The sequence below is a fragment of the Pseudorca crassidens genome, chromosome 3 (genome assembly GCF_039906515.1).
Source record: "Pseudorca crassidens isolate mPseCra1 chromosome 3, mPseCra1.hap1, whole genome shotgun sequence".
NCBI classification, from domain to species: domain Eukaryota; kingdom Metazoa; phylum Chordata; class Mammalia; order Artiodactyla; family Delphinidae; genus Pseudorca; species Pseudorca crassidens.
Window position 1 is genome coordinate 20,891,455 of NC_090298.1, and position 20,430 is coordinate 20,911,884.

Below are 20,430 nucleotides of genomic sequence, written 5' to 3' on the forward strand. Positions count from 1 at the left end.
ATGCAGACAAAAATAAATAAATTTAAGAAACAAAATAAATCAAAGCAAAAGAATGAGCACTTGTGAAATTCCTTAGTTGGTTTCTGTAAATACTGCTCCAGGAGTGGAAATTTTTTAAGTGTGTTCTATATCAACTGTATTTTTGTTATTTGTCATCATTCTAGTATAGTAAAAGGGCTTTTCTGAAAAGTACAAATGAAATAATCAGTATTTAAGAAAAACAAGAGAACAACATCATTTAACAAAATAAGTAGTGCTAAACATAGAATTCCAAAACGGGGGGAAGATTTATGATGCAGAACTATCCGTGACTTTCAACATTAACTCATATCTAATAGCATCATAATAACCCAAAAAGTTTTAAAGTGTTTGTACAGACATGAGACTTATAGTATCATAATCAACAAAGTATGTTTAAACATTATTACTTTTTTTTATTTATCAAAAAGAATTCCTTCCTGTATCTTAATCCTGAGCTGCCTTTTCCTCTCTCTCGCAAACATCCCCCTTCGTAAGTCGTCCAGACCTATTGACATTTTCTTGAATAAGTTCCTGGTCAGTCCAATATTAATCAATCTAGATGTTTTCAGCTCCTATATCTTACACTGGGGTTGGGAGAGGACAGCAGCAAGGAGAGAAGACCTGAACTGAGGAGCATATGCAGGGACCCAGAAGTGGGAAAGAACTGAGTTTGAATCAAAGCCCTAGGATAGGGAGGCCTCCATCACTGGAGGTTCATCCTGGAGGCTTCATCACTGGAGGTTTCTGGTCCTAGCTTGGAACAGGTGGTTGTCACCACAACAGTGGGCTGTTCCCCCTCATTAAACCAGGATGTAGGATAAAGTGGACTAAGCTAAAATAACGGTTTAATCCTAGCTTTTAATATTAAAATTCTACGTACATTCTTAAGTATCTCTGTCTTTGTCTCTCTGATCAATATATTGTCCTTTAATTAATTCTCCTTTTCTTTTGTTGTTAAGGGAGAAAATTATACATAAATAGAAGCCACTAAAATATTTATGAAATTGATAACCACATGCAGGTAAAAAGTTTAAATCTTTATTATATTAGCAGTATTGAAACAGCTAGGTGAACCATACATAATGTGGATGTATTCAAATTTAGCACAATATACAGTCACATATAAATGGCTATTTGATATCATAAAGAGAAATACATTCCAGATATCAATTATTAGAGCTTTGAAAATCTTTCTTACGATATTATTACCTTTTATCCTCTGTGTTCTTATTAGCTTACCATGTACAGTGCAAATAAGATTACAAGCCCCCGTTTTTGAAGCCCATAGAAATAAATATGTAGTTTTTGTTTACATGCAATCCCTCAAAAATATAACATTTTATATGCAATTCCTCAAAAAATAAAATGTAATCAAAAGTTAAATGATAAAATTTGAGATAGATTTATGACCGTAGCCAAAGGGAATAACTTCAGATGATAATTATTTTAATATGTGTTAACACTTTTCAAAGAAAAGACATTGATGTGCAGTACTCTTCATACGAAATGTTTAGACTTCATTGTTTTCTCCAGTGACCCTACCACCTACCCACTTTGGAATCTTTGGGGTACCATCTAGCTTAGCAGTTAATATGCTATTGTGTGTTTTGTTTCTTTTACAGAATTAAAGTGTCATCTGGTAACAAACTTTCAATATGAGATTTGTTCATTTTTATATACTTAACCTACCACTCCTTGGATGGTCATGGAAGAAGTGGTCCTTTGCTGACAGACGGCTATGATGAAAACGTAAGACATATTATTTCACTATACCTGCAAATTCTGTTCTTATATTCAAATGAAATCACAGATTTGTTTAGTAATATTTCTTAATTTCAAAATCAAATCTACTATTCTTGCTCATAAGTATCTATTTTAGTTATTAAATGCACCTCACTTATTTATTCATTGAACAAATATTTCTGTAATGCCTCTAGTATCCCAGGGACTATTCTAGGACTTAGGGATAGAGCAGTAAAGAAAATATAGAAAGGTTCGTCTCAAGAAACTTGCATTCAAGTAAGGGGAGAAAGAAAGTAAGCAAATAAACAAGCATATACTAATGCCAAAGATGGTGATAAGTGCTATAGGTAAAAATAAAGCGGGTAAAGAGAGACGGTAGACAAAAGAATGGCACCCAAAGATGTCCACAATCCAATATTTGAAATTTGTGAATATATTACCTTACACAGTAAAAGGGACTTTGCAGATATGTTTAAGTTAAAGATCTTGAAATGAAATGTTTATCCTGTATGATTCTGGCAGGCTCAATATAATTTCACGAACCTTTAAAAGCAGAGAACATTTCTCATCTCAAAAAGTGATGTGAAAATAGAAGGGAATCAGTGAGACGGTGGTATGAGAGGACGGAGGAGCCAAGGAATGTGGTCAGTCTCTGGAAGCTAGAAAACACAGGAGAACAGAGTCTATCCTAGAGAGAAAGGAACACAAAGCTTGTTGACATCTTGATTTTAGTCTAGTGACACTCGTGTGGGAATGCTAACCTACAGAACTGTAAGATAATAAATTTATGTCATTTAAGTCACCAAATTTGAGGTACTTAGTTCTAGGAGAAATAGAAACCTAATACAGGAGATCGAGAGAGATTGGTAAGTATATGCCTTTTCGCACAACACTGTTAGAAAAGGAGTCTTTGATGATGTGATGCTTGAGCAGAAGTGAATGAAGCGAAACCAGCCATCTGCCTACATGTGGGAAGAACTGACTAGGCAGAGGGAACAGCAAATGCAAATGCCCAGAGGCAGAAACTTGCTCAGTTATTTGAAGAATATCATAGAGACCATCAGGACTGAAAAGCAGTAAATTGAAAGTAAATAATTCTGTAATGAGATGAGTGCTGGCATCAAGGAGTCAGCCTTGTGGGGCTGGTTACATCCAGGCATTTTATTCTAACTGAGATAGGGAGCTTTTGCAGGTTTGGGGCAGAGGAAAAGCATCATCTGATTTAGATTTTAAAATGGGTCATTTTGATCACACCATGGAGAACAGACTGAAGGAAGGGGAAGAGTAGGATTGGTCAAGCTGAGAGACCAAAAAAGAGACTTCGATGATGTTCAAGTAGAAGATGATGATATCATGGAGGAACAGTTATATTTTGTATATACTATAAAGATAAATATGATAGGACTTGATGATGAATTACATATTAGTGTTAGGAAAAATAAGAGAGGGATGACTCTGGCTGCCAAATAGAATCGCCATCCTGAGATGAGAACTGAGGGAAAAGTAGATTTGGAACCAACCAAAGTATTGGTTTGGTTGTCTGTTTTGTGATTTTTAAACATTTCTTCTCCACACCTCACATATGTTGTAGTTACCTGTCTTTTTCTCTGCCTTCAATATCACACATGACTATTATTGCTCAGTTATTTGCTCAGTTTTCATTAATTTAAAATTTTCAGAATAAATAATACTTTAGAAGAGACCATTAATATTTTCATACTGGATGCACCACTTCTGTGTTGCTCACCTGAAAATTCATAGCTTCAGCGTTTTTTGCTTACCTATCTTCCTAACCATCCTGAAAATTATACATTTTTCATTTGAGTATTTTCTAGATAAAACCTAATTTGAAAATCGAAATAAAAATGATATTTTGAAGGTATATGCAAATTCATTGAGATGAAATTTCACAATTACAAAGTTCTACTCTTTGATTTTCTTAGCCATTGCAATTGGTTCCCAGGTGCTAGGATGTGGGAATGAGCACTTTTGTTCTATTAGGTGATAGGTTTCAAAAATTAAAAATAACTACTATCATTTTCATGAATTCAAAAATGTCAGCATCATATATTACAAAAACATTGTACTAGGAATGGTAGGCATAGATTTGTATACTTAATATTAAACAGTGAATTAAGAAGAATAAAGTTGAAAGTAATTTGTATTTAATTAAAACATCTACAAGAATTGCCAATTGTTGAAAAGTAGATCTCAATAATAAACTCTCTCCAGACCCATATGAAGTACCTAAACATGTAGATATGAAATTAAAAATTGTACACAAAATAAGATTTACTTTAATGTAACTGAAATGTGCGTATCTCTCACTATATTTTAGCAAAGTAGTATTTTTAAACATTTACTGATCAACATAAACACCCATTAAATCATCAGTTGAGAAAATAATTTTAATGACAGGTAATGAAATTATTTTGATTATATATTTTGTAGATTATCATCAAGTATCTGAAGTATTACCAAGAGTTTAGATATTCTTAAAGAAAAAATATATATATATATTCTTCCCTACCTGGGCATGTGAGCCTTCTTCAGGCTTATATGTGTTCCTGTATTCACTGAACTTTGATGATGTCATGTAAGCATACACATGTGGGTAAATTCTTATAAGTATATAGTGTGAAGAGCAACACATAGATGGAAAAAAAGAATATTCTATTAAATAACAAATAGTTTATAATAAATATTAGTACCAGCTGAGTCATGACCTAGGTACTGAATTAATAACATAATAATAAAATATGTTCACTAATTTTTGTCTAAATATAAAAATATAATTTATACCAAAAATAATACCTCTTTCTGTTTCAGGATAAAACATAGATATTCTACAAAATTCAGAATTTTAAAAATAGTAGAATTAAGTTACTATTCTGCTAATTTATTGAAATAATCTAAAAATATACCAACCCAGAATAGCTTTCATTAATCTGATTGTTTTTTAAAAATTAATGTGAGATGTGATCAACAGCCATGCAAGGCAGACCACAATGTCATCCACCTTAAGATAATTGTTAGTCAACAGAATTTTTTTTTCCTTTTCCTGCAAATAAAATTTAGTGATGTCAAAATTAAAATGTCCAGGTTTGCTTTCCAAATGTTTAATTAATGATTGTTCTGTATAGGCCTTTTTTTTTCACCAAATTAAATCACAAAGTTACTAATTTTAATTTATTCCATACATTTGTTATAAGGTCTTTTAATTATAAGTCAAATCACCAGTTTTTATCTTAGTATTTGTCTATCACTTTAACTCAACAAAATTTTTCTGATGTCTTTTGAGAATGGACTAATTGTGCTATTTAAATATTCTCTGATTTCCTGCATGATGACTTTTTCTTTTAACTTTTATTCTTTGACTACATTATATGACCTCTTTTGTAACATATTAATTGTTAACTAACTCACTAATTCATAAAACCGTAGGTCGAGTGGCAAACTTGGGAGTGAGCCTCTCCAAAATCATTGTTTGAGAGTTGAGTAAGAGGTGTCAGAAAAATATTAATTCTTGCATGAGACTAAAATGCTGATTTTTAGCAAAGTCAAGACCTGTCAAACGACTGGATACTTAAGCACTTATTTATTCTTGTGCATGCTACCACAGAATTAGAAGCACACTAAATCACATGGCCTTTGGGTCTAAGGCACTTGCCAGCTTGGAGTTGCATGTTTGAAGCAGAGGATTAAATCTTCAAGAGCACGTGTGTGTGACAATAATGCACTCTTATGTAGAGTCCTTTGAGCGATACTCCTCATCAACCCCCTTTGTAGACTTTGCAGTTTTATCTCTAACGTTTTTTTACATAAAAGACTGGTGATCTATTTGCACACTTAACGTTTACCTCATTCCCAAAATCTAAGAAAATAAATATTCATGTTTTCAAGCTCACTTTCCAAGGTTAGGGTACCAAACTATGGCTGATGGATGGAATTAATAGGACAGTAGAAATCAAACCAATGACCTCGGCGTTTGTGTTTTGATTTAATGTGACCTCACCAATTGGAAAACCAGTTTTTATGTACTCTGTAGAATTATTGTGGCTCTGTAGGCTGTAACTTACCTGACAAAAGTTAAGGCACATGGGTCAATGTAGATTAGAAAGAAGCTTTCATCATGATAATTTTTCCCTGAAATAGAGTTTTGAAATATTATTTTTGGTGCAGGGTATGTTTCAATTCCCTAAAGAAGTTTTTATATTTTTATCTACAAAAAGTACAGTATGGCACAGAATAATAAGTCCATAAAGAAACAAAAAAAGTACAGAGTTTTATCTTAAGGTAATATATCTTTTTTTTTCCAAAAAAAGCAAACTCACAAACAACAAAAACAAAGTGTTTAAGAGGCCAGTGGCCTCTATTTTTCATGTATAAACTGGAAAGTGGCCAAGGGTGTTTGATTCTAGTTTCTTTACTTGCACTGCTTTCCTAAGAAACCTCATCTAAATCTAGGTTCTGAAAGTTTCTAATGTGTTGGAGTGAATGAAGGTAGGAACTATAATTAAGACCTGTGGGAGGGGCTTCCCTGGTGGCGCAGTGGTTGGGAGTCCGCCTGCTGGTGCAGGGGACGCGGGTTCGTGCCCCGGTCCGGGAGGATCCCACCTGCCGCGGAGTGGCTGGGCCCGTGAGCCATGGCCGCTGGGCCTGCGCGTCCGGAGCCTGTGCTCCGCAATGAGAGAGGCCACAACAGTGAGGGCCCGCGTGCCGCAAAAAAAAAAAAAAAAAAAAAAGACCTGTGGGAGATTATTAGTTCAAGCTTGGGAATGTTTGTTTGTTTGTTTTCCCTATGTTTCAGTTTTTAAAACCCACACAAAGTTAGGAATTAAAGAGACTTACATGAAATTATTATTCAGTACCATATTCTTATAGCAGACCCATATTCAAGCATAGAGTTATTTCTAGGTGTTTGTGTACTCAATATTATTGTCATAATAAAAGTCCTACTCATTTTCTGAAGGGTTAATACCAATAAAATTTTTAAATATTTGTTCTGAGTAAAGTTTTAACAAAGGCAATTTGGAAAACGCTCCATATGCATGCACTCAGGAAAAATTTCTTCTAAGATAACTCTTCCAAATATTGTTTCATTTATAGAACTTTACATGGAAAAATTCCACTATAAATTGATCACCATCTGACAACATTTTATATTTTTTCTCTTATTTAAATTTTCATTACTGGTCAATTATAAATGTAAAACTGCCAAACAACCACTTACTCACTCAATAACACTTTTAAGGGACTGAAGAGATTATATAAAATAACACAATATGTAGAAAATGTAATGCTATATAAAGCTATGTTTTGCTGCTTTAAAATATACCAGCTTTTATATGTGGGGCTGTATCAACGAAAGAACACAACAACTACTTGAAATTTTTAAAAAAGCAGTCAAATTTTTTTTTTTCAAAATGTTAAATAACATTTTTAACAGCTTTTGAAAAAACTCCACAGGATTTTAGTCCTGAGTTACACAAATTTTGATTTAATGTAGACACTGATTGGGTCTGTCTGGTGGACTAAGCATGGTTTCATTTAGAAAGGCCTATTTTGATTGAAGCATTTATATGTGTCTTTGGTGCTTAATTGATAATGTCTGAGCTGAGATATGTTTGTTTGGGAGATACGATATCAATCTCAGTATATCTGGAAAGCTAACTACGTTATGCAGAATCCTGTATGTTATTTTTCCATGTCTCTTTTTTCTGTCATCTTGGGATCAATGATAGCAATACAATGGTGGTGATTAGAGTTTATCTTATCGATGCGAAAACAGGTGAAATATTTCACCATACTACCTTACATTAGAGGATGTGTGCAGTAGTTCTTAGCTTTAGGGCTCTGTCACTCAGTGGGTGTTTGACATTGTGCAAGTGACTTAAACTTCCTCTACCTCTGTTTCCTCATCTATAAAATGAAGGGAAAAAAATGTCCCTATCTCAATCTGTATTATTTCTGCAATTTTAATGCTTTAAAAATACAACAGCTGCTATGGAAAATAGTATGGAGGTTCCTCATAAAATTAAAAGAGTACCATATGAGCCAACAGTCCCACTTCCGGGTATATATTCAAAAGAATTGAAATCAGGATATCAAAAAGATATCAGCATCCCCACATTCCATCACTATGCACCATAGCTAAGAAGTAGAAACAACCTAAATGTCCATCAACAGATGAATGGATACCAATAAAAATGGTATAAATGTACAATGGAATATTATTATGACTTTAAAAAGAAAAAAATTCTGCAAAATGTGCCACCATAGATGAACCTGGAGGACGCTATGCTAAGTGAAATAAGCCTGTCACAGAAAGATAAGTACTTATCTGAGGTATCTAGAATAGCCAAATACATAGAAGTACATGTAGAATGGTGGTTGCCAGAGGCAAGAGGAGGGAGAAATGGGGGGTTTCTATTCAACAGGAATAAAGTTCCAGTTTTGCAAAATGAATAAGCTCTAGAGATCTGCCGTACTACATTGTACCTATAGTCAACAATAGTGTATTACACACTTAAAAATTTGTTGAGTGTAGATCTTATGTTAAGTGTTCTTACCACAGTAAAATACAACTTAAAAAATTACAACAGCCTGACAACATATTTGAATCATTAAAAGTTTTATGGGAATGAGCCCGGCAATCTTCCTCATCAGTGCAAAACAGTGCTGCTTTCAGAATATGCTTGCTAATCTCAATCAGTCTTCCTGAAAATCAACTGCTTCAGTGGAATACAGCAAAACCTTTCTAATATTTTGGCTTACTTTAAAATATCTTCAAGTTCATTTCAAAAATCTCTGAAAATAAAACCTAGTATATTATTCGTACACACATAATTTTATTTCTGATTTCAAAAATGATGACATGAATATTAGCTATCAGTAAATCAAATGTAACTTTAATCAATGAAAATGAGTTACCATTAGTATGTTAAAAGGATTTTAGATTTGCTTCATTTTATGAAGGATAGGTAGACCTATCTGCAATCATTATTTCATTTAAATAAAATTAAAGATTTAATTAAAAGAATATAACCATAACAGTTTGCTTCTTAGAATTCTTGGAGGAAAACCCCTTAAATATCCATGATTAAATTATTTAGATTTAAGAATACTGTATTCATATATATTTCCTTGAAAAATAATTTTATATATTTACTATATATTCAATTTATGTTTACGTATCAATATTGCCAAATTTAATATTTTTAATGGTTAGTAATGCACTTCCTTCCAGGGAGGGAGCGAATTTTGTTGGATGATTATCATTGTAAACTAGTTCAGAGAGGCTTCTAATATGGTGGTTCAACTGGGAACTAGGTCTGAAGAAGCTGAGCATGAGCTAAATTGTATAGAAAAAAAATAGGCAATGGGCTTCCCTGGTGGTGCAGTGGTTGAGAGTCCGCCTGCCGATGCAGGGGACACGGATTCATGCCCCGGTCTGGTAAGATCCCACATGCCGCGGAGCGGCTAGGCCCGTGAGCCATGGCCGCTGAGCCTGCGCGTCCGGAGCCTGTGCTCCGCAACGGGAGAGGCCACAACAGTGAGAGGCCCGCGTACGGCAAAAAAAAAAAAAAAAAAATAGGCAAGAACTCCCATTTAAATCTCTTTGGAGGAAGACTCCCTAGCCAGAGCTGGTATGAAGTGGATGTCTAATGAGATTTTAGATAGGAAATGCTCTCTTGTGTAATAACACTCCATTCCCAGATACCCAGCAACACATTCACTCAAATCAACATTTTTCAATAATGACATGTACAATGGGTTTCATTTAGGAAAATGCTAAAGATGTACACTCCAGTGTTGGCTTAAAGCAGAAATAGGGGTTTTTCGAGAGAGGATAGCCATACCTGGCTCTCAGTGTGTGTGTGCACATGTGTGTGTATGTGTGCTTTCCTCATGCAGTTCAAAATCAGAGTGTATTTCTAAGATACAAAATAATTTATCAACAATTCTATGCTTTTAAATATATGTATTAAAACTAAACTAAACCTATAGTTCACAGAAATGTTTCTTAAACTACTATTTTCTCTCTCTTCCATGAACTACCCTAATACTCCGTAGCTATTCCTATATGACCTCAATTACCCTCTTAATCCACCCTATCCAAAAATGTCTTTCTTATTCTTCAGTTGAATGTATTGTTAATGCATTTTCCCTTTCTTTTTCCTTCATCATTATGTAAACTGCATATATATTTTCACTTTAACTAGGGACATACCAGGTTAAAAAAAATTAGCCATGTATCTGTCTATCCTGGTGGTTAGGAGTTTTAGGCACACATAAACACATAGAAAGGATCAAATAACATTATTTTCTTTCAATCACTTTAGCAGCCTAAAGTCTCCCAGAGCCTAATGAAAAAGGAAAGCAAGAGATTCTTCAATCCCACACATCATGGCCATTTCAACATTTCAGCTTCCTGTCTGTTCATGCTTAGCAACCTGCACTTTTGTAGCTCCTGTCCATGAAAGGACCACTTACTCTTAGGAAGCATAATTAAATGGTTAAACACATGGATCCAGCAGCCAAAATTCCAGAGTCCAAATATTTGCTTTGTATCAACCAGCTATAAGATGCTAAGAAAGTTATTTATCTTTTCGGCAACTCATTTTTCCCATCCATAAAATGGGAGAATATAATAGTCCCTACTTCATAGCCTTGTTTTAAAAATTATGAGTCAGGGGCTTCCCTGGTGGCGCAGTGGTTGAGAGTCCGCCTGCCGATGCAGGGGACATGGGTTCGTGTTCCGGTCCGGGAGGATCCCACATGCCGCGGAACGGCTGGGCCCGTGAGCCATGGCCTCTGAGCCTGTGCGTCCGGAGCCTGTGCTCCGCAACGGGAGAGGCCACAACAGTGAGAGGCCCACGTACCGTAAAAATTAAGAGTTAAATTATACTCAGAATTAGGTAATTAGTGGAAATAAAAAGGAAGTATGTAAATCCATTTTCACCACACACAAAATGTGAAAGAAAATTGCCTGTATATAGAACCAAAGATTAAAACTCAGCTTATGTGTTTTCAAATGCAACATCAGTAATCTATTGTCCAAAGAATAACGACAAAAGAAAAACAGTCCTTTACATTGTTTCCCACTTATACCATAGTATAATGTAGCACTCTTCAAATAAACTAACTGATAAAAATCGTATTTATCGCCATCATCATCACTGTCATCGTTATCTTCCTTAGAAAAATCCACTAAGCTCTTTCTGAGCTTAGAGAAAAGAAAAATGCGACCAAAGAAAAAAGAAGACAAGAAAAATATTCAGTCAATTTTTTATGTTCAGTAACAAAATATACCTTTTTTCTTTAAAAGGAAAATAGAGGGAAAGTTTCTATATTTAATGATTTCAAATTAAAATGTGTTCTAACGTTATCAATTTTCCCCTACATGTTTTTTAATAGTTATGAATGCATTGATCGAAACCTAGTATATCTCCCTGAAGTTTTCATTTAGTTATATTCTGAATGCTTGCAAATCTCTGTGTTTGATTAGAATTTCACAGAATTACAGATGCACTAATCCAAAAAATATAATTTCATTATACCATTTCAGTAAGCACAAACATGATTATGAAAAATCTGTTTTATCTTTCCATAATTGTCAAGATATGGCCTACACATTTTTCCAGATTTGTTTTCACCTAAAAAAGATCAATAAGAAGGCTGCAATTAACAGAGAGCTATGGTAAAATATAGGAGGATATTATGACAACATAACTAAATCAATTGAATGTTTGAAACTTCTCATCTAAATCATAAGCTAAATGTAATATGGCATTTGTGCAAATTATTTCACTTTTCAGTTGCTGGGTAAGCCAGAGTCTAGGGATAAAGTATATCATATATAAGTTTATTTACCATAGCAATATAAATAAAGCACCATTCCATTTTCTCTGACTTTAATTATTATAGTTAGAGATTTTACAATTTAAACAATTTGCATAATAATTGTTGTTTTGGGAAAAAAAAAGAAGACTGCTTTTCTCTTCCCCACTTCCAGGCAAAATTTTCCTAAGGGAAAATTTCTAAATTTTCTAGTGCTCAAACTGCTTACTAAAAGGCAAACATTTCCATATATATGAGGTAAAGTAAAAAACTGATAAAGGCTGGTATAATTTCAGATCAAATTTAAAGTTTTAGAAATTCTGTTTCTCACCATCCTACTCATTTCACATTGAAATTTTTCAGCCACAGAGATATATCCAGTTTGGTTTCCTGTGCAGGTCTTAAAATAGCTATGCAATCTTTATTGTTGATATCAGGGGTATATCATTTAGGAATATTATTCAAAAAGTGGGAATCTTTGTTGTTCGAAAGTGTTGTAATAAATAGAAGCACACAAATCTTTTTAGCTTTTGGCACTCACAACACACTGAGAATAGAATTATCACTCAATCAGCAAAGATTATTGAAAGAAAAGTATGTTTGCAACATTAATACATGATCCTAGAAAAATAATAACATAGATAGACCAACTTACAATCTGCAGAACACTCTCAAGTATGTTTTTCAGAAGGGGAAACTGAGACCAGAAAAGTTAGAAAATGTGTCAAAGTTACAAAGCCAAGCGTTAAGCCAGAACTGCAACTTATATCTGTTTGAGAATAAACCTTAACCTCTTTTAATTCCTTTATGAACCGTTTAAAAAAATAGCCTTTAACTTTGTACTTATCATGAAGAGGTATGCTCTCAAGTTGAGGTAGCATGAGTAATATATGACTCAAAGAGTGAGAAAGCTAAGCCAGTATGAAAAGTAGTGCTAAATCATGTTTTAAATATCAGGAGTGTTAACAGTTGTTGAATTATTCTTTATTTAGCAGATAGAAATTGAATTAGATCATAAAGGAACAACCAATTTGAATAGTTTAAAACGCATGATTAGGCAAGGACCAACTGTACTTATTTTGAATAGAGGTAATTGAATGGCATATAATAATTTCAGTACTTCCTCCAAGTACAGTTGTATGACATTCCATTTCTACTAAAGAGGTGTGTGTGTATGTATGCATATGTATATATGAATACATATGCAAGTTTATGTGTGTGTATAGTTTGTGTACAAAATTCAACAAAATTAAATGAATTTCCAAATTTAGGGATAAACCACAATTCAAGAGTTATGATTATTTCTATTATTATCATAATCATCTAAATATTTGTTAGCATTTTAAATAAAATGTCAGTAGGAGGTTGCTATCACTAATAACAACACAGCTCAGTATCACCTGCTATCAGACATATCTTCTCACAGAGAGAAATTATAACCTCTGGACAAAATATATTAAATGAGTAAACAGATAAAATTTAACTATTTGAAGGAAGGAAATAGAAAATCACTAAAAGGAAAGCACTGGAAGAGAAAGAAAATTAGATAGATATTTGAGTAAATGCAACCCTTTGGGAAAAAAAGAGAAATGTACAAAGTGAAATTCTTAAAATGCTTTAAATTTGAGTGAAATTCTCAGTCCCTGGGACACAAATTGACTAGAAATCAAGCAGAAAGTTGCAGTCTTAGTAATTTAAGATGTTAGAAGATAGAGTTCTCAGCTGCCAGATTGACTGGAAATTGAGAAAGGAAATCCTGTAAAGAAAGAAGCCACCCAAAAAGGAGCAATTCCACAATTTCCATACAAGTCTCTTTAAATCCTTAAATGAATCCTGACTTACACATGTAAAAGACAGACTTCAAGAAGCCCATCAGAAGGTAACCACTGGGGGACTTCCCTGGTGGTCCAGTGGTTAAGAATCCACCTTCCAATGCAGGGGACGTGGGTTCGATCCCTGGTCAGGGAACTAAGATCCCACATGCTACAGGGCAACTAAGCCCGCGTGCTCTAGAGCCTGCGTGCCACAACTAGAGAGCCCGTGTGCCACAACTACTGAGCATGCATGCTCTGGAGCCTGTGCACTACAACTAGAGAGCCCATGTACTAAAACTACTGAGCCTGCACGCCGTAACTAGAGAGAAGCCTGCGTTCTGCAATGAAAGATCCCGCATGCCACAACAAAGATCCTGCATGCCTCAACTAAGACCCAATGCAGCCAAATAAATAAATAAATATTAAGAAAAGAAAAAAAGAAGGTAATCACTGGAAGGCTAAAACTCTAAGCTGTAGGAGAGACAAAATATAGAGTGTGAGCCCCAAAACATTAGAAGGGACATGGTTAGCATTTCAGATTTATTATTTAAGACTCAGAGTTCCCACACCTTTAAAGTAAGACTATACTGCAGGACTAAAGGAGCAGTCCTAAAAAAAAAGCTTAATACTGAACTTCCATAAATTCAAGGTGACAGTCAGTAATATAATTTCATACTAGAAGCAAAACAAAACAAAACATATGTTCAGAGAAGATAATAGAATTCAGAGTCTCTACACCTTATCATACATACTATCCAGGTTATAGTGAAAAGTAACTATACATGAAATAACAGGAAATGTGATCAAAGATCAATAGAAAAAGCAGTCAATATAAATAGAATTGAGATAACGTGGGTTAGTTATAATGAACAGACAAGAACTTTAAATCATATAGTAGGTAGAATCCTAAAATGGCCCACCAAGATTTTCTGTTCTAATTCCTGAGAGTGTATATATGGTATGATATGATAAGATATCATAGCAATGATTATATCATGTAACATGGCAAAAGAGATTAAACAGATAAAGTTAAGGTTACTACTTGTAATTAATATTATGTGTCAACTTAGAGGGGGTGTTTGGATGAGATTAACATTTCAATCAGTGAATTTTGAGTAAAGCAGATTATCCTCCATAATATGGGTGGGCCTTGTCCAATCAGTTGAAAGCCTGACTAGAATGAAAAGACAGACCTCCAGGACAAAGGAGAATTATCTAGCAGACTGTCTTTGGACTTTATCCATACCACTGACTCTTCTTGGTTCCTAGGCTTCTGGCATTCATACTGATATAGCATCATCAACTCTACTGCAGGCCCACACTGCAGAATTGGACTTGCTAACCCCCATAATCATGTGAGACAGTTTCTTATAATGAATATCTTCATGTTTGTGTGTTTACATCTATATATCCTATTGCTTGGACCTATTCTAAGCAAATTCACCCTTTAAAAGCAAGCAGTTGTCTCCTTGCTTGATTTGGAGCACAAGAAGGATCTGTCACATTATTGCTGGCTTTTAAGATGGAGAGGCCATATGTAAGGACTAGACCAGCTTCCAGAATGTGAGAAGGGCCTCTAAAAGCTGAAAGTAGCCCTAGGCCAGGAGCTAGAAAAAAATGGGTACTTCTGTCCTACAACCACAAATAAATTTATTCTGCCAAAAATGGGAATGAACTTGGAAGTGAATTATTTCCTAAAGTCCTTGGGTAAGAGCCCAGCTCAGCAGACACCTTGATTTCAACCTTGTAAGACCCTATGCATTTAGTAGAAACTAATAGAGTACACCCAGGTTGATGACCTACAAAACTGTGAGATAATGAATAGGTGTTGGTTGAAGCAGCTAAATTTGTAGTAATTTGTTATGGAGCAATAGAAAAATAATACAAGGTAGGTATTATAAATTCTTAAGTCATAGACTTAAATGAAAATGTAGTAATAATAAACAAACAGACCATTTCATAAAAGAAGTAGAAATTATACCAAAGAATCAAATGAAAATTTTAGAAATGAAAACTATAATAACTAAAAGTTTAAAAAAATGCATGGACTCAACAGTAGATTGGAGATGGCAAAAGTAAGGAATATGAACTTGAATGAAGATCCACTATGAAATAAAAAGAGAAACTCAAAACAAAAAGTAAAAAATAGAAAGGAACAGAACCTCAATGAGTTGTGAGAACTATCAACTGGACTAACATAAATCTAATTGGAGTAACAGCATAAGTAGAGTAAAAGAATGGGAAAGAAAAAAATTATTTGAAAAAATAATTACTGAAAGTCCTGCAAATTTTATGAAAACATTATATTAGAAATCTAAGAAGCTCAGTTAAACTCATATAGGATGAAGAAAGGACCATATAAACAAGCTACAGAAAACAAAAGCTAGAAAAATTTTGAAACTGATTTTTTAGAAAAAGCACATAATATATGAGAAGCAATGATAGGAAAGACAGTAGACTTTTAAAATCAGGAATAAACTAGTACATAATAGAACAAAACAAAAAAGTAACTCAAGATCCAAAAAAGACATTCTTCAAAAATGAACACAATATAAAGACAATTTAGGAAAAACAAAGGTTGAGGAAATGCCTGCACTACAAAAAAATGCTAAAGAAAAAATTTCAGAATAAAAGGGAAATTGCACAAGATAGAAACTTGGATTTATAGAATTAAAATGAAGAACACCCAGAAAAGTAAATATATGGGTAAATATAAAAGACACAACTTTTTTTTTTTAGCATCTTTATTGGAGTATAATTGCTTTAAAATGGTGTGTTACTTTCTTCTTTGTAACAAAGTGAATCAGGACTTGAGGACACGGGAAGGGGAAGGGGAAGCTGGGAAGAAGTGAGAGAGTGGCATGGACATATATACACTACCAAATGTAAAATAGACACTACTTTTGTTTCTTTTAAATTACTTTAAAAAATAAATGACTGTTAATGAAAACATTAAAACATTAAAGATTCTCTAATGACACTGCAGTATTGACCTAAGATTTGTAAACTTCATCAATGAAGCAGAAGACAGTCTAGAAATAGCCCACATTTATATAGACGATTGATTTTCAACAAAAGTGCAAGAAGTTCAGTATAAAAGAATGTCTTTTCAACAAATGATGCTTCATCAACTGTTGAAAAAATGATGATCCTAAATCCTTGCCTAATTCCACACAGAGCAATTAGTTTGACATAGGTGGCAAACTGCAATGTAAATGTTAAAACTATAAAACGTCTGAAAGAAAATGTAGGAAAGAATTTTCATGACCTTTGGATAGACAAAAATTTCTTAGACTAAAAAGAAAAAGTATATAAATTTGGTTTTATAAAAATTAAAGTATTCATATTTTGGATTTCAGTTCCAATATGTAAAGAGTTTGAAAGCCATCATATCTGTGTTTATATCAAGAATTAAATTAACAAACTGAAAATAAATAACTTTTCTTGGACCCATCAGAGAACTAAGGTTGTAGTACAAACCATCCACTCTGAAATGTGGAAAAGGAGGCAAATTGAGAGATTCACAGCTGAGATCTGCTTACTTGGAGAACAGTCACTGTAGCCATAATCTTGAAGGCCATTTAAAGGTAATTTTGATGAATTTTTGGAGTTTAAATGTGGACTACCTTGAGAGTGAGAAACACCTGGGGCTATGGTCTCGGGGGGTTTCCACAAGTTTGTGAACACTAGGTTCTCAAAGATTCCCTCATAACTCTGACAGTGGGGAAAGACTAGTCATTGTGAAATATGCCTAGAGCATTCTCCATTACAAAAAAATTCTCCAGGGTAAAAATGTTTTATCAGAGCCTTATTCCATTGAGAGAAGAGCTTGTCTTTCCTCCAAGTCCATCTCGCATAGACTTCCTGTCTCAGATAAGGGAAGAAAAATGCTATACCACCTAAAAAACCACTTGTTAAAGTCATTACCCAGACACAGAAGCCCACTAAAATGCTAAGATTTAATCATAAGATTTTAGAATGCTTCCCTTTCCCCACACTTGACCACCATACAACAGGGCTCCAGAATAATAATAGCGTATTGCTGCTGAAAGAGGGGCAAAAAGCAGACTGCCTATGAGGAGGAATATTGAGGGAAGCCCAATGTTAAGATAGCAACAAAAACACTAGAGGTGTTGGAATCTTCTGGCACCTACAGCTCTAGCAAACATTAAACACAGTAACTCCTAGCCAGAATACACAAATCCTCATATTCAAGGCCTATTACCTCAGTTCCTAGAACCCATTAAACATGTATGGCTTTCAATGAATATTAGACAACCTGCCAAAAGGCAAGAAAACATAAAATCTGAAGACACAGAACAAGTATCGGAACCAGACTTGGATATGACACAAATGTTGAAATTATCAGACAGGAAATTTAAAGTAACTATGAATAATATGTTGAAGGCTCTAATGGAAAAAATATAAAATCATGTAATAGATGGGTAATATAAGCAGAGAGATGGAAACTGAGAGAGAATCAGAAGGACATTCTAGAAACTACAAGCACTGTAACAGGTTGAAGAATGCTTTGGAGGTTCTCATTAGTGAACTGACTTAGCTAACGAAAGAATCAGTGAGTTTGAAGACAGTTCAATAGAAACTTTCTAAACTGCAATGAAAGATAAAAAATGACAAAAAAGAAGAAAAAGAACAGAAGAGAACATCAAAGATATGTGGTCTAATTTTACATGGTGGAACATGTAATCGAAATACTAGAAAGAGAAACAAGAGATTGGAGCAGAAAAAATATTTGAGTTAATGATGGCCAAGAACTTTCTAAAATTAAAGCAGACACCAAATTACAGTTTTAGGAAGCTCAGGAAACATCAAGCAAAGTAAATTCAAACCAAATAATGAACCTAGGTAAGTATATTCAAACTGCAGAAAACTAATGACATAGAGAAAACCTTAAATCCCAGGGAAAAAAAAACCTTACCTGAAAAGGAACATTACTATGACCTCTTATCAAAAACTAAGCAACTATGCAAGCAAGAATAGAATGAATTAATATATTTAAACTGGGCTTCCCTGGTGGCGCAGTGGTTGAGAATCTGCCTGCTAATGCAGGGGACACAGGTTCGAGCCCTGGTCTGGGAGAATCCCACATGCCGCAGAGCAACTAGGCCCATGAGCCACAACTACTGAGCCTGTGCATTTGGAGCCTGTGCTCCGCAACAAGAGAGGCCACGACAGTGAGAGGCCTGCACACCGCGATGAAGAGTGGCTCCCGCTTGCCACAACTAGAGAAAGCCCTCGCACAGAAAGGAAGACCCACACAGCAAAAATAAATAAATTAATTAATAAACTCCTACCCCCAACATCTTCTTTAAAAAAAAAATATATATATATATATGTATATATATTTAAACTGTTGGATGACAAAACAAAAACAATAAACTGCCAACGAAGAATTCTGCCAAAATTTTTTTCTGTTCAAAAGTGAAGGAGAGGGCTTCCCTGGTGGCGCAGTGGTTGAGAGTCCGCCTGCCGATGCAGGGGACGCGGGTTCGTGCCCCGGTCCAGGAGGATCCTACATGCCGCGGAGCGGCTGGGCCCGTGAGCCATGGCCGCTGGGCCTGCGCGTCTGGAGGCTGTGCTCTGCAAAGGGAGAGGCCACAACAGTGAGAGGCCCGTGTACAGCAAAAAAAAAAAAAAAAAAAAAGTGAAGGAGAAATAGACTTTCTCAGATAAACAAAAACTCAGAGATTTCATGGAGAGCAGACTTGTAATGAAAGAAGTGTTTTAAAAATTTCTTTAAGGGGGAGAGAAAACAAAGTAAGTCAGAAACTCAAATTTTCATAAAGAAAGGTAGAATGTCAGGGAAGGGATAAGTGAAGATAAAATCTTTTATTCTTAATCTAAAAGATATTTGTTTAAGAGAATAATATATATTAACAATGTATTGGGTGATTACAGCATATATAAGTGAAATGAATGGCAGTAATGTCATAAGGGATTGGAGGAAGGAATTAAGAATTCCTGTTTTACTCTGTTATAAGGTACTTGTACTTTATATGAAGTGGAATAGTGCCAGTTGAAGGTATACTTATATTAGTTAAAAATGTATATTGGAAACTTTAGTGCAACTACTAAAATTAAATGGAACAATATAAAAAGCTCAATTAAATCCAGATAAGGCAGAAAATAAAGGGAAAAATGAACAAGATTAATGAATAGAAAGCAGTTACAACATGGTAGATATTAGTCCGACTATGTCAATAATTATTTTAAATGTGAATTTTCTGAATACACCAAATAAAAGACAAATTATCAAAATGCATAAAAATAATAAGAGCCAATGATTTGTTGTCTGTAACTCATAAATAAGTTAAAGTAATGGGATAAAGATATACCATGTTAACTCTAATAAGAAAGCTGGAATAGAAGAATAGCTATATTAATTTCAGACAAAGCAGACCTCAGAAGAAAATTATCAAAAAACAATAAAAAAACACAAGACATTATATTATGATAAAGGGATCATTCTCCAATATGGCATAACAGTCTTTTTTTTTTTTTTTTTTTTTTTTTGCGGTACGCGGGCCTCTCACTGTTGTGGCCTCTCCCGTTGCCGAGCACAGGCTCCAAACGCGCAGGCCCAGCGACCATGGCTCACGGGCCTAGCCGCTCCGTGGCATGCGGGATCTTCCCGGACCAGGGCACAAACCCGTGTTCCCTTCATCGGCAGGCAGACTCTCAACCACTGCGCCACCAGGGAAGCCCAGGCATAACAGTCTTAAACATCTATGCAACTAAAAGTAGGACACCAATAGCATGAGGCAAAAACTGATAGAACTGAGGGAGGCATAAAGAAATCTACTATTATAATCGGAGACTTCAACAGTCTTCTGCCAGTAATTGATATATAAAGTAGGCAGAACATCAATAAAGATATTGTTGACTTAACAGCACCATCAATCAACTAGATGTAATTGACACTTATAGAATATTTCATCCACCAACATTAGAATACACATTCTTCTAACAAACTGTACATCCATACAAT

At 34.5% G+C, this 20,430-nt stretch overlaps 1 long non-coding RNA gene across 1 annotated transcript in view; it reads left to right on the forward strand.

The window, feature by feature from the left end:
* The window catches only part of LOC137221165 (uncharacterized), an 80,024-nt gene that overhangs the window by 10,147 nt on the left and 49,447 nt on the right, over positions 1-20,430 (forward strand). Inside the window, exon 2 of the long non-coding RNA XR_010941907.1 lies at positions 1,644-1,770. This is a non-coding gene — a long non-coding RNA (uncharacterized lncRNA). The remainder of the gene's footprint in view (positions 1-1,643; positions 1,771-20,430) is intronic.